Source organism: Otolemur garnettii, unplaced genomic scaffold (assembly GCF_000181295.1).
Source record: "Otolemur garnettii isolate 467f Iridium unplaced genomic scaffold, OtoGar3 scaffold00032, whole genome shotgun sequence".
Classification (NCBI taxonomy): Eukaryota; Metazoa; Chordata; class Mammalia; order Primates; family Galagidae; genus Otolemur; species Otolemur garnettii.
This window is the reverse complement of record NW_003852427.1, coordinates 7,296,891-7,310,155: the sequence shown is the minus strand read 5'-3', so window position 1 is coordinate 7,310,155 and position 13,265 is coordinate 7,296,891. Positions and strand designations below refer to the sequence as shown.

The 13,265-nt window shown below is 39.0% G+C and overlaps 1 pseudogene; it reads left to right on the top strand.

The window, feature by feature from the left end:
- The first annotated feature begins 7,481 nt into the window (after positions 1-7,481).
- Positions 7,482-7,581, top strand: LOC111725178 (annotated as a pseudogene).
- Positions 7,582-13,265: the final 5,684 nt, after the last annotated feature.

Below are 13,265 nucleotides of genomic sequence, written 5' to 3'. Positions count from 1 at the left end.
TTTTTTTTTTGAGACAGAGTCACACTTTGTTGCCCTCAGTAGAGTACCGTGGCATCACAGCTCACAGTAACCTCCAACTCTTGGGCTTAAGTGATTCTCTTGCCTCAGCCTTCCGAGTAGCTGGGACTACAGGCTCCCACCACAATGCCCAGCTATTTTTTGTTGCAATTCTCATTGCTGTTTTAGCTGGCCAGGGCCGGGTTTGAACCTGCTGCCCTCGGTATATGGGGCTGACGCTCTACCCACTGAGCCACAGGTGCCTGCTGCCCTGTTGACTGAGTCTTAGTCACAACATCTGTCTGACTCACTCACTATGCCCTAAGTTCCTAGAACATTAGAACCCCATATTATTTGTCATTAGCCCTATCACACAGCAGGTTTTGTATTTGTCCCAGATCAGCCATTAAGCAGCTACATATTCTTAAGCAAGTTTTTTAATTGCTTTGAGATTCCATTTTCTTGTGTTAACATTAGGGAATCTACCGACAAAAATAAAGCATATTTTTCACTAATTATAGCAAAGACTAGTATTACATTGGTAATAAGTACAATTTGTAGAATATTTTAAGAAATGTGCTTTTCTATTTTATAGCTATAAACTAATCAGAACTAGGTTAACTAGATTCAACTACTCCTTTAATCCAAAGGATTTGGAGTAGTCCTTAGGGAACCTAATTTAATGACTAGATAAGGCAAATTTGTAATTAGCGTATCAACTGCTTATATGGAATTAAGTCTTTCTAAAGTGCTGGAAGGTTCCTGAAACAGTTTATCTTAAGTAGACCAACAGTTCCCAGACACAGCTCATCATCAAAATCACATGTGGAACTTTTTAATCAGAGATCCATGGACCCACCATGGAGATTCTGATTCCCTGGGTTCTGGTCGTCTCTGGAATCTTCATGTTTAAAAAGCTTCCCCAAGCCAACCAACAAGAAGACTTCAGAGAAAGCAGAGACCAGTCTGTAGTTTGAACATGATGATAGGGATTATTCTATGAATCAGAAAATGTTTCCATACTCTTCAGATAAGAAGATCCTTCCAGAGCTCTGTGTACAGGCAAATGTGGATGTGAAAGAACTAAAGCAATCAAGACAAGTACTGACAGGGTATAGACAGATGATAGACCCCTGTCTTCACTACTAAATGCAATTCTGTGGATATACCTGACTGTGGTGGGCAGAGTAAAGAGCTATCAGCTGGGAAGAAACATGGATGATACGACTTCCAAGAGTGTTTATACATTAAAAAAAAAATTGTATATATATATATATATACACACACACACACACACACACACATATAGAGGGAGTGAGAGAATGCTTCCAAATACCTAGGTCATCACCTGAATTTCTCATTTGCAATCTTGATAAATTTGACTTCATGTACTCATAGGCAAAGAAACATACATTTCTATATGTCTATCCTAGCATGAGTGTAGACACACACACAAACATATAAATCTCTTTTGACCCTATAGTGTACATAGTTTGAAAAGTTTGTTAGAATAACCAGCCTGGTAATAATTCACTGCACCTCATGTATAATAAGCAGAAATGCACCAGCCTTTATGATGAATTGCCAGGGTAACACAGGGACATCTTGTTTGCATTTCAATGCACCAAGTGTCAGATTCTTATTTCATTACTCGCCAGCACATTAGTAGATGGTTTTTAATTTCTTTTTTTTTCCTTTAGCAAAGCTCCATGGAGACCTCTCGCTCTTGCCACTTGCATTGGGAGCAAGGTTGCATTATTTTAAAATGCTATATAATGTCTGGATCTCACTCGAAATGTTGCTGAACTAACAAAATAAATGATAGTATACTACCAGCAGTTCTATCTGGCTTCTTTTTAAAACTCAAAATTTCTCTTGATTTTATTGACCTCATTCTATTATACATAAAAAGGAGATGGGAAGGTTTGTGGCAACTTCTTCATATTTTAAATTGGAGAGTATTCTGGGTTTTTTTTTAATATTTTGTTTTGTTTTTCCTTCACCCCTATTCATATTGTTCCTTACATGAAACGATATATGAAGCTACAAGAAGCTATTCCCAGGGAAATATTGGTTCTGAATTACCAAACTAAATCTGCAGAACTACAATCTGCTGGGAGCTTTTGGATGCTTATACCTACCATGAAGTTCCTAGCCTGCCCCACACTACAGGGCGGTGGACTTGATGTTGATACAGTAATAGGATGAGAGTAGATATTTTTTCAAAAAAAATTGAAGTAAATTTTCAAATGTCCTCAAAAAATTGAAGTAAATTTTATTCCTAATAATTTCCCATGTACATAATCAAATATGATGAAAATTTCCTTAGAGGAGTGATTCTCAAACTTTAGTGGACATCAGAGTCACCTGGAGGCTTTGTTTAAAGCAGAGATGGCTGGGCCCTAGCCTGAGTTTCTGTTTTGGGAGATCTGAGATAAGGTCTAAGAATTTGCATTCCTAACAAACTCCCAGGTGATGTTGATAATGCTGATATTTGGGGAATGCACTTTGAGAACCATCCCAGGATGGATTCTAAACCCAGTTCTGTTATTTACCTTCTGTGTGGCCTTGGAAAAGTGATTTCACCTTTTTGAGCCTTAGATTCCTCATCAATAGAATGGAGATAATAATAGCACTTTCACTAAGGGTGACTGTGAGGAAAATGAACTAACATATACAAGGCATTAGGCACTATGTCAAGCACACAGTAGGTGCTTAACAAACACTAGCTCTTTCTTCTTCTTCTTTTCCTTCTTATGGAAGGGAAATGAGAGGTCCTATGGTCTAACACACTACACAGTGCAGGGGTTCCTCCTCCAATCTGCCTGCCACAGTCATTCAATGCTTGTTTGGTCACCTCCAGATGTATGGAGCTCACTGCTTTAGGGAAATTCTTCCTTGTGTGGCCAGCTCTCATTGATAGAAATTTAAGCTGAGTTGAAACCTATCTCTCTGAAATTCATGCTACTTCCCTCCAGAGTCACAGAGAATAAATCTTACCTCTGATTTCAAAATTTTTAATTCAAGATCTCTCATAGGACTGTGAACATAGTAAGTGGGCTTCCACAGGGGCAAGTCTTGAACTGCTCAATACACCTGTTGCATTTATTAGTGATTTGAATGATGGATTCATTCACCAAACACAATGTATGAGGAGAGCTCTGCTAAAGATGGGGCTGGCAAAATGGACAGAAGCTGCACTGTGGAGGCCAATGTAGGCAGGCTGAGTCCTAGACTTTATTCTCTAGATCAGTGGTTCTTAACCTTCCTAATGCCATGACCCTTTAATACAGTTCCTGTGGGTCATGACCCACAAGTTGAAAACCACTGCTCTAGATGGTAGGTAGACTTTAGCTAGTTATAAGCCAGACAATGGAATGGTCAGATTCGTATTTTAGAAGGATAACACTGACTAGAGTTTGAAGAATATATTGGGTGTGATGAAATTAAAGTTGTGGAGACCAATTAGAAGAGTCTAGAGAAAAGGAAATAAATAGGAGAGATCAAATAGGCAATCATTTTGGTCATCCGTTGCATGCAGAGGATGAAGGAGGAGGTAGTCTGGAATAATGTCTAAGGCCCTAGAAGCTGGGGGTAACATTTACTGAGAAGGGTAATACTTGAAGTAGATCAAGCTTTATAGGAAGGATGAGTCCAATTTGGGGTACATTAAATTTGAAATACTTTGGGACATCTTGTAGACACTTGAAAACATAGGCCTAAAGTCTCAGGAGCAAGATCTCAACTGTAGACATAGACATGGGAATCAGTGACAGATAGATTGCAGTTAAAATTATAGGAATAGACAAACCACTCAGAGTGAGAGAGGAAAAAAGAGAACCAGGACAAAACCTCAAGAAACTGAAGGACAGATAAAAAGAAAGGAATAGACTAAGGACAGAGAGGTGAAAGAGGAACAAGATATAGCAGTAGCACAGAAACCAAAGGAGAGAACATAAAAGAAAAAAAAAAGAAGAGAAACTGACTAGTCAACAGTATCCAGTGTCATAGAGTGAGGACATCAGGAAAATACTGAAAAAGTTTCATTGCATGTAAAGTAATCCACAAGAGTGGTAAAAAATTGTCCATAAGATGATAGTGGTGAAAACCAGGTGGTTGCATCCTATGAGAAAGAGGGGAAAAAAGAAAGTGGGGATAATAAACGTAGATTATCTTTAAAGCACTTGGAAGAAATGGATAGAAAGAATAGAATGGTCACAGAAGGGTATTTTTTTAATATCAGACAAAAATGAGTATGGTTTACTGTACAGTGTCTGCCAGCAACCATCTCCAACACTTCTGCTAAGCGAGCTCACGCACTTCTTTGTGGCTGAAACTCTGGGACTGACAGATGTCAGGCACAGCAAAGTCAAAAATAATAAGAAGATGATTTGGGGCAATGGAGGACAGAAACTTGTCTTGATGTCCAAACTATGCTAACTTGTAGGGAAATGAAGACTCTGTTAATTTTCAGGTTTCTGTCCTCCCTGCCCCAAATGGCTCACAGCAAGAGCCATTTTGAAAAATTAGCCATGAGAGGTCTGTGGCCCACCCCTCAGACCAGACTGGGGTTGATGCTGCTGCAGGAAGAAACCACCAGGACAAAGAGAAAGAGGGAAACTGGTACTCTCATACACTCTTGGAACTCATCCCACCACCCTGCTTTGGGTTGCTGTGAGACCAAGGCATGGGCAAGCTGCACTCTTCACAGCTACGTGCCCATGCTGTCCCAGCTGGGAGGGGCCTCCCCTTCTCTGGTGGCAGGCCTGAACCACAGCTATCACAGCCCATGCCGAGAATTCTGCTGGCAGCCTAAGAACAACCCTGTCTCTGCCTATCACACACAGCACCTGAATACACTACTGGGTGGCTTGAGAACAAGCCTTCTGGCCCAATTCCATCCTCCCCAGTATTCAAATATGCAATCCAGGGTCCCAGAAACTTCCAGCCTAGTTCACCACCATCACCACCTGATCACTCCTACCATAGTCTGAGGCTAACTCGCCTTATTAAAACCAGTACAATTGACATCCATCCACACATGCCACCAGCAAGCCAATTCTTGCCCAGTCTGTCACAGTTACCACCAACATCAGCATGAACTGATTGGATTCCAGTGGATTACTCCACCACTACTGTGATCACCCACATCACACCAGCTTCCCGGGGGTCTGAAAATACACCCTATGCCTCGTCAACTGCTAACACTACTAATGACTGAAAAAGGCCCAATATTCAGCCCTCCAGAACCTATTAACAGTGATGCCAGCATAAGCCACTCTAAGGCCCAAGAACAGACATACTGAGCCTACCACCACTATCACAGCTGGGATCCAAAGACTGGCCCATTTGGCAAACTAGTTTCTAGCAAAACTTCACCATAGCTTCCACTAATAACTATATCCTAATCAACTAAAGAAATCACAGATACCACTGATGCTGTGTACTGTGAAACAAACCATGGAGTGCATGAATTCAGGCAGCCCAAATCAAAACCAAAATGCTTTAACTCAACCAACACATATACATCTTAAGGGAAAAACCCCTCTCCTTTAAAAGCAGTTTCAAAAACTTGGGGAAAGTGACTGTTAAACCAGATGTGCAGATATCAACATAAGGGCATGGGAAATGTAAAAAGTCAAGGAAATATGTTACCACCAAAAGAACACAATAATTCTCTACCAACAGATTCCAATCAAAACAAAAATTCATGAAATCCCAGGAGAATTCAAAATACTGATTTTTAAAGGGAAACACAAGAGAATTCTCAAAAAGTAAGACAAAAAAAAATCAGAAAAACAATTCAGGCTATGGATGAGACATTTACCAAAGGGATAAATATTTCGTAAAAAGAGAACCAAAAAGAAATGCTGGAACTGAAGAATTTATTGAGTGAAATATAAAATACATTTGGAAGATTTAACAATAGACTAGACTAAGCAGAAGAAAGAATCTCAGAACTTGAAGACAGGACTTTTGAAATGACCTAGTAAGATAAAAATAAATAAATAATAATAGAAAAGGATGATCAAATCTTTTTTTTTTTTTTTTTTTTTTTTTTGGCCGGGGCCAGGTTTAAATCCACCACCTCTGGTATATGGGGCCAGTGCCCTACTCCTTTGAGGCACCACCCAGGATAAGCAAATCTTTTCAAACATAAAGTGAACAAATATTAGAATTATTAGCATCATCAAGGGTGAAAAGACAAAGGGTCACAAAACCTATATAATGAAATAATAGATGAAAACTTTCCAAGTCTAGCAAGAGATTTAGACATTTGCATACAGAAGGCTCAGCAATCCCCACGCATAGTTACCACACAAAATATCTTCTTTGTAGCACATTATAGTAAGAGTGTCTAAAGTCAAAGAGAAAGAGAAAATCCTAAAAACGCTAAGAGAAAAGCATTCTAGTCATCTATAAAGGAGACTCCATCACACTAACAGTGGATTACTCAGCAGAAATCTTAGAAGCCAAGAAATAGTGAGATAATATATTTGAAGTATAAGTACAAAAAAAAAAAAAAAGAAAAATCTTTTAGCAAAGAACACTTTGTCCAGAAAAATTATCCTCAATAAATACAGGAAAAATAAAGTCTTTCCCAGATAAATAAATTCTAAGGGAATGTTACCATTAGATTGCTTCTATAAGCAATGATCAAGAGAGTCCTAAACCTGGAAGCCAAAGGATGATCTTAACTATCATAAAAACACATAAAAGTATAAAACTGAATGGTAGAGCAATCACAAAAAGAAAAAAAGAGAAAGGACTCAAATGGTACCACTCCAGAAATTTACCATGCCACAACAAAAAATAAATGAAAAAGAATACAGAAAATGACCAGAAAAAAAATAACAATGTGACAGGAACAAAGCCTTAAATATCAGTAATAACCTTGAACATAAATGAACTAAATTCTCACTTAAAAGATATGGAATATTTAAAAGGCTAAAAACATTATCCAACTACATGCTATTTACAATAAAATCACTTTACCAATAAAGACATATCTAGACCAAAAGAAAAAAGATGGAAAAACATTTTTCACAGAAGTAGAAACCAAAACTGAGCAGGAGAAGCTATATTTATATCAGATAAAACCGACTTTAAGTCAAGAATAGTTAGAAAAAAAAGGGGGGGGTGTCCATATAGTCTGTGTGCAATTTACTATGTTAAACTATTTTAAACTGTACACAAACTGTATGTTCACCCAGTGTAATGATAAAGGAATCAATCCAGCAAAGGGATATAACAATTCTAAATATGTAGAATTACCCAACACTGGAGCAGCCAGATTCATAAAGCAAATATTACATCTAAAGAGAGAGATAAACTGCAAAACAGCAATAGTGAGAAACTTCAACACCCTATTCTCAAGATTAGACAGATGATTAAGATAGGAAACCAACAAAGAAACATTACATTTAAACTAGACTTTTAATCAAATGAAACTAACAAACATTTTCACAACATTCTATTCATGCTTGCTTTGGCAGCACATACACTAAAATCGGAATGATACAGAGATTAGCATGGCCCTTGCACAAGGATGACACACAAATTCGTGAAGTGTTCCATATTTTTAAGCATACTATGTTCCAAAACTCAACCTGAGCTATAGGCACTGAGCCAAGCTGAAACAATTTTTTAAAACCTCAAAAAAAAAAAAAAAAAAAAAGAAGTAATTAAGTTAAAGTGTGGTCATTAGGGTGGGCCCTAATCCAATATAGCTGGATTATAAAAAAGAAGAAATTGGGAAGGACACTATTAAAAAATAGTGAAAAAGAAGCTGGGAAGGACACTGACACATACAGAAGAAATACAACATGAAGACACAGCGAGAGGCCATCCCCAAGGCAAGGAGAGAGGTGTGCAGCAGATTCTTCAAGGAATCAACTTCTAGTCTCCAGAACTGTGAGAATATTAATTTCTGTTGTTCAAGCCACCTAATCCATGGCACTGTGTTACAGCAGCCCTAGCAAACTAATATACTATGTAAATATTTGGTACCACTCTACCAACCTCTACTAAAAAGCCAGAAATCTAGGATTCAGTCCTGAGACACCTTCTTGCTCGTCCGCATATCCAACCCATAACTAAGTCTGTGTCAATCCACAAAATACATCACAACCTGTCTGCTTGTCTCTACCTCCATCATCACTATTTGGCCCAAACCACCATATCTACTGACCAGACTATGTCAGCTGTCTGATAATCAGCTGGTACCTCCAACATATTGGGTAGGGACTTAAGAGTGGAAACTTGTCATTGCCTAACATCGGAGGTGTGGTTAGGGACAGGTGGTGAAAGGCAGAGGCCACAACTCCCAATATGTCTTTCCTGTGCCTGGTGCTGATTTGGCCTCACTTCTGACCTATTCTTTCCTACATAGGACTATTCTTGCCCTCTTACACATACTTGCCTGAAAATCTTTGAGCATGATGTCACAGTGTAGACTTCAGATCTAGGGCCTGTGTATCCAGCTTGGTTCTCCCCCGCCCTCTGCCCACCTGGCTATTCCCTACCACCCTAGTTTCATGCACACCCTCAACACCTGAAGGTGCCCAGCTCCCTTGCTGCCAGCCCTCAGTTCTACCTCTCCACAAGATCCCTCCCAGGACTATTGGGACTGAGCCCCACTCCGGCTGAGGTGAACTCCTCAGCCTACATAAGCCGCATCCTTGCTTTGATGGTTCCCCAGCACCTACAGGAGAAAATTCTTGGTACATGTATACAACCACTTGGTCTCTCCAGACTTCTCTTTTATATTTTCCCTTCTCCTGAATACTTAAAATGTATTTGTCTGTCAAATAGGCACTCGTTCCACACCTCTGTGTTTTCTTTATGGTGTTCTCTCTGCCTCAAATGCTTTTCCCCTACTTTTATTCCCGGCTATTCCAACGTGTTCTTTGAGATTCACATCAAATGGCCACCTCCCTTCATAATCCGTTACTCACCCTTCCCCATCTATCAGCTCTAGACACCCCTCCTCCTGTTCCTGTATTTCTTCTCTCCCTGCACTTTACCCATTATATATTATTTGTTTATTTTTCCGTCTTCATCACTAAACTATGAGCTCCTTGAGAGCACAGACCACCTTTTATTGACCTCTGTAACCTGGCAGAATTATTCTCATACAGCAGGTGTTAAGTGTTTTTTAGGCCAAACTGGCCTGATTCCCAGACCCACTGCATCCTGGGTCCCAGGCACCAGCCTACAACAGGGTAACACTTTTCACCCTCTCCACAGCAGGAGTCTGGCTACTGCATTTCCTGAACTGAATCACATGATAAAAGCTCTAAATGAAGTACACAGGTAGTGGAGCCTGGATGGTTTTTTAAAGTTTCTCAAGGAAAAAGAAATTGTGAAATGCCCCACTGGGGCCACAAAGCAATCTCTCCTAGTCTAGACTTGCGCCCAAAGCCAGCTGCTTGGGCTGGGAGATAACGGGGCCCCATGCTGAGCTGCCACCAGCGGACTCAGAAAAGTAACAAATTTACAACATTCAGGAAGAAGATTCCTCATTTCCAATAGTATCATCTATACCCTGTGGCATAAAGCATCTCCTGCCTTATTAACGTCTTTTACATTTTTTAGTGCTGAATCCAAGGTGAAAGGGAGGAGGGGGAGAGGGTACGTCTGTACCACAGTCCTTTAGGAACCAGGAAAATGCCATGGCAGAGATGAATTGTAGACCTAGAAATAGCATTTTTTGGATGAAATGTATAATGTTCACTCTTTTTCAAAAAAATGTTTAATACAGCCCAAATGACATCATATCAGCTCAGACAGAACAGAGGAAGGAAGAAAAATACTAAGCATGAGAAGAAATTAATACAGACAGGAGCTTCCTAAAATGGATTCCACACTGCACACACTGAACACCAGAAAGAAAAATCTTCATCAAACAAGGCATCACCCCTTACCACAGTCCATTAGCTGGACTAATTTAGGCTTTCAAACTATCTGCTACACTTCAACTACATCAAAACTTGAAGTAAAATAATATTTAGCTAGTGTAGTCAGTCTCTCTCCCAGGCATACCTGTGAATTGGGAAAATCTCTTATTATATTCACTAAGTTGACCCACACAGAATCCCTCCAAGTACCCCCACCAACTTCTAGATCCCATGTTCCCCATCCCCTGAAAACATAAACAGTCCTATATGTTTGAATTATAGAATTCTGGAGATTAAGATGTACCTCTTAGTGTTCTCATGGTTGTAACTAGCTGTAACCCACTCAATCTAGCTTAAGCAGAGGAAGGTGGTGGGGGGTTATTTATTTTAAGGCCACTAAGCTGTCTTATATAACCCAAGAGGAAGCATGCAACATTTCTCAAAAAAGAACTGGAAGGTGGAACTGTAAGTCATCATGATTTCAATTCTATCTCTCATCTCTTATCTTCTCTGCAAATCTCCTTCACTGTCCTGTCTCTACAGACTGGCTCTCCTGACTCTCAGCCCGCAGAATGGACTGAAAACCCCAGTTTCTGAGTCATGATGTTGCAGCTACATTAAACTAAGTAACTGTACCTTAAAGTTTGATTCCACATCCCAGAGGAGAGAATCTTACTGTGCCAGATTGCATACTGCATTATCATTGTCCTAACTAGCTGCAGCTAAGAGTATACAACAGAAACAGAGATGCTCTGGGGTTTCCAGACATTTGGGAGCAGTTCCCCAGGTAGTGTGTGTTTGTGTGCTGTCCAAGGTCCTGATCCAGCACTATGCAGCATGCCATTGTGTCTCTGCTAACGCCAGCAGTGTTGAATTCTACACAGCCTCTCCCAGGATATCTGAACCAAGTGAGGAAGGAGAAGGTTTGGGGACAAAGGGATGTAAAGAATAGATATAGATGATTATCTAAATAGAAAGAATTGGCATCAAGAAATTGTTTTCAAATAATCAAGAATGAAACCACAACTATGGCTGAAATCATAGACAACTAAAGAAGGGAGATGCAACATTGTCATAAAAAAACAATTCACATACAAATACCCAGGGCACTAGAAGGGCAGAGATAGCACATGTTCTCATCCAGTGAGTTATACCAAAATGCTTATAATTTTCTTTATTTTCCTTTTTCTATCTTGATGAAAAACCTTCATTTTTATAATGCTATGGAACAAATCAATACCAATATGTATAGCATTACTCTTTTTTTCCTGAACTTTATTTTTATTTGACAAGTAAATATACACATATTTATCATGTACATATTTGGAAATATGTATACATTGTGGAATGACTAAATGAGCTAATTAACATATGCATTACCTCACATACTTATCATTTTTGTGTGGTGAAAATACTTGAAATCCATTTTCTTGGCAATTTTCAAGGACACATTACATTGTTATTAAGTATAGTCACATGTTGTACAATAGATCTCTCCAGTTTATTCCTCCTAAGTTAAATTTTGTATCCTTGACTGATCTCTTCCCAAACCCCCAACCCCAAGCCTCCAGTGAGGCTACTCTCTGCTTCTATGAGTTTAATGTTTTTAGATTTCACATAAGTGAGATCAAGCAGTATTTGTCTTTCTTTGTATATCATCACTCTTCAATGATTCTCTCACCTATCTATGTAATTTAATTTTTGTTAAGTTGAACCATGTGAAATTGCTATTTTCATAAGCTCAAATTGCCAAAGATCAGAAAAATTCAAAATTATCCATATACATACTTTTAAATAGAACTATAGATTTGAATGAAAACATTAGTCCTTGGGACAATCCCCTCTGTATCTCTGAATCCCACTCCTCAAAGCCAACCATTTTCAGTTTCTTTAACTGTTTCTTCTGATTGCTTATTTCTCAATAATGCTAATATATTATTATTCCTTAAGTTTTCTGTTTTATACTTTATACATCAACTTCCTCCTATGGGAGATATGGACCATCTCAATGCCATTAAATATATTGGGCAATCTACTAGTGCCCAGAGTTTTACTGGAGACATTCCTCCTGGAGCCCTGCAGCCTTTTGCTCACATCTCAGCTGGTGCTTTCTAAACCTACCAAGTAGGTTTAGTAGCGATAGTCCTGGAACTTTACATTCCATCATCCAAGGAATTCCCTTTGCCTCTCTCCTGCATTGCCTCTCCCTGCACTAACCTGTTGCTCTTCTCTTTCTTGTTTTGTAGTTTCATTTGGAGCACACACCCGCAACTTTCTGAAAATCATGCAAAGGAGACACATTCGCAAGGACTTATATGCCTACAATGTCATTCTACCCTCGCACATGATTAATGTTTTGGCAGAATATGGAATCCTAGCTTGAAATGCCTTTTCCTAGAATTTTGAAAGACTTATTGTCTTCCCACATCCAAGGTTTCTACTGGTCAGTTCCATGCCATTCTGATTCCTCAAGTTGTTTGTAGACTCCTTAGAAGTTTGTAGACTCTTTCCATATTCCTGGTGCTCTGAAATTACATGAAGATGCATTTGGTAGCCAAAATCTGTTAATCTACATTATGCTGGACCTTTACATCCAGAATTGCTGTCCAATAGTTGTGGAAATTGCTCTTGTGTTGTTTCTGTGATCATTTCTTCTCCTTCGTGTTCTTTCTTTGGGACCCCTGTTAGTCAAATGTAGATATCCTGAACTGATTCTCCAGTTTTCTTATCTTTTCTTTCCTATTTTCCATCACTATGGCTTTTCATTCAATTTCTGAGAGGTTATCTTTCACATTATCTTCCCCAATGCTATCTCCCAACTCATTTATTAAATACATCATTTTTATCATATTTTAACTTCCCAGGAACACTTCCATGTTATCACTTCTTATCTCTCTGAAGATACCCCATATAATATTACCTCATGTCTCTGAGGATATTTAATTATAGAGGTTGTTTTAAGTTTCCTTCCCCTTTTTTTATTTGGGCTTCCTCACAGATATTGTGTTCTATTTGCTTGTTTTGGTCACAATGAGTCTTTCCCATATGAAACTTTTTTCAAATGCCTGATGAGGGGTTTCTGTTTGGGTTTAGGGGGTTGCTTTTGTTTATTTGTTTGTTTTCTATCCAAGAGTGAAGTCCCAAAAGCTCTGTGTGCCTAGCTGGGGCTTGTTGGCTGACAGGCTTTACAAGGGATCATGTGGTAATGCAGCCTTTTACGTGGAGGCTTCCAAATATCAATGTCTGAAAGTCTGTTTTCTCTTGTATTCTTTGTCCTGGAGGGTTTATAACTTCTTTTATTTCTTCTATCATTTCAGCCATATTTGAATAGACAGTAGAAGTTAAGTACATGGGTTCAGTCGACCACCT